The following is a 2,319-nucleotide window of genomic DNA, read 5'->3' on the forward strand; positions in this document are numbered from 1 at the left end:
TGCGCACAAACACGCACACGACGCGACGTTGCCTAGCGACGATGACGTTTTCCCTTTGGACTGTAAATAAGATAGTCTTGTACTCACCCTGTCTGAACAGCATTCACGTTTGTGAGCTCCTCCACAGTCCGCCCCAGGTTCAACTTTTGAGCTTGTTCATTCGAAAACCATTATTTATTTATATATATATATATATATATATATATATATATATATATATATATATATATATATATATATATAGAGCTGAAAGAAGCTCTTCAGTCACTTCAGGCATTATTGTCCCAGCAGAAAGTCCTCGAACACCTAGCTGGAAGTAAAAGTCCCCCAGTGAACGTAGAAGTCGACCCTGGAGGATCCACCGTATGAGCATTTATAGCATTTAGCATGTTAGCTGTACCTAGCATATGTCTATGGTACATAGCGTGCACCTGCTGGTGACGCAACATCGTAGGTGTGTTTGATTTGCATCACTAAGCGTGCTGGACGGGTGGTGTATTAAGTCAGCGATTAATTAAGGCAGATGCAACTTTTTTTTACAATAATGCTAACCAGTAACCTTTACCCATAATGATGGTCTAATCATTTTTATGTGACTTTTGTTTTTACTGTGTAAGGCAGGGATCTTCAAGGGTCCGAGTCAATGTAGGGGGGGCTCCAAATTATAGTAAATTTTTTTATTTTTTTTCTCCAAAATTTTAAAGTCTTAACATGAATCCAACATATTATTAGCAAATATAAATCCCCACTGATGATAGGCTTACTGGCCCATATGTAAAGTGTCACTAAGGTAGCCATTCACATATACAGTTCATCTTATGTGTATGTTTAACATTAAAACAATTATTAGGCTATGTTAATAGCTTAGTATTCTATGCAAAAAATGTATAGGCTTTAGGCCACCCTACAAGTTATTGTAGGCCCAGTTTAATATGCAACTTTATTTTATACAATATATTTAGTAGGGGGGTCCCTGCTCCGTCTCTCTTTCAGTTAAGGGGTCCTTGATTTAAAAAACGTTGAAGACCCCTGGTGTAAGGGATATATGACTTGAAATACGTAGCCTACAAGTACAAATGACTTACTCTAAGTAGACTACGATTAAAATTACTGATTAAAAAAACGTTGTTACAGTAACAAGAGTAAATCTAATTTGTTTCCTCCAGCCCTGCTTGAAAGAAGAGAGACAAATGGTGGATTGCTGCACAAGAATTTTGAAAAAGTAGATTTTACAAAATTGTTGGAACAAGCTGATTTACACTGAAAACTACGGTGGCCGACAGGGGCAAACGCACTGCAACTCAAAGAAAACCCACGCACATTTTGACTTGCCATAGTAGGAAAAGCAAAGCAGAAACTGATAACCTTAACAATGGAAACATCTTCATTAATTTGACAACACGTGCAAATACACACAACACAACCAAATACACAAACGCGCTGCAATTACCAAAATTATGCAAAATGAAAAGCACACAAACCACGAAATAAATGCATCAGAAAAATGCTACAGTTTGATTTTTGACCCCACGGGGGGGGAGAGAGAGAGAGAGAGAGAGAGAGAGAGAGAGAGAGAGAGAGAGAGGAGCAGATGAGAGGTTTGTTTTGGAAATGGGAAGAAAAGAGTTGTAGAGGAAACGGGAAGAAAAGAGTTGTAGAGGAAACGGGAAGAAAAGAGTAGAGGCGACATAAAAGCTGCATATTAATTTTTATGTTTGGCCCTCATCTTTTACAGTATTATATACAAAAGCAACAGGTTTACATAGCTATCGTGTTAGAGACTGACTTCTACAAGAGCTTGCTAGCTGACACTAGTTAAAAGCCCATATATGTTACTGAAAAGTAGAACACTTATTAAAAGTCCAATAAAAAAATACAAAATATCTACTATGTCTGACATAACCTCCGTTGTGTAAACTGGATGCAGCGTTTTTCTGTTGCGTTTGTTTCGTGGTTAGTGTGCTTTTCATTTTGCATTGTTTGTGTATTTGGTTGTGCTGTGTGTATTTGCAGCGTGTTTGCTAAATTCTGCGCACGTGTTGTCAAATAAATGAAGATGTTCTCTTAATTTGCGTGTGTTTTCGTAAATTGCAGCGCGTTTGCCCATGTCGGACCCCTGTACAGAAACCGGTTGAAATGTTTCCACCACACTGGAAGATATTTTAACCTTTATTGTGGCATTTGTTTATCTGTCAGGCTACCTGTCAGGCTACCGGGCGCCCTGATGATTTTCACTTTTAATAATAGAATAACGCTTGAACGACTCAATTACAGACTAAAATGACTTACTGTAATAATAGTTTTCCACTGAACAATGCA

The sequence above is a fragment of the Perca flavescens genome, chromosome 9, assembly GCF_004354835.1.
Source record: "Perca flavescens isolate YP-PL-M2 chromosome 9, PFLA_1.0, whole genome shotgun sequence".
In the NCBI taxonomy this organism is placed as follows: Eukaryota; Metazoa; Chordata; class Actinopteri; order Perciformes; family Percidae; genus Perca; species Perca flavescens.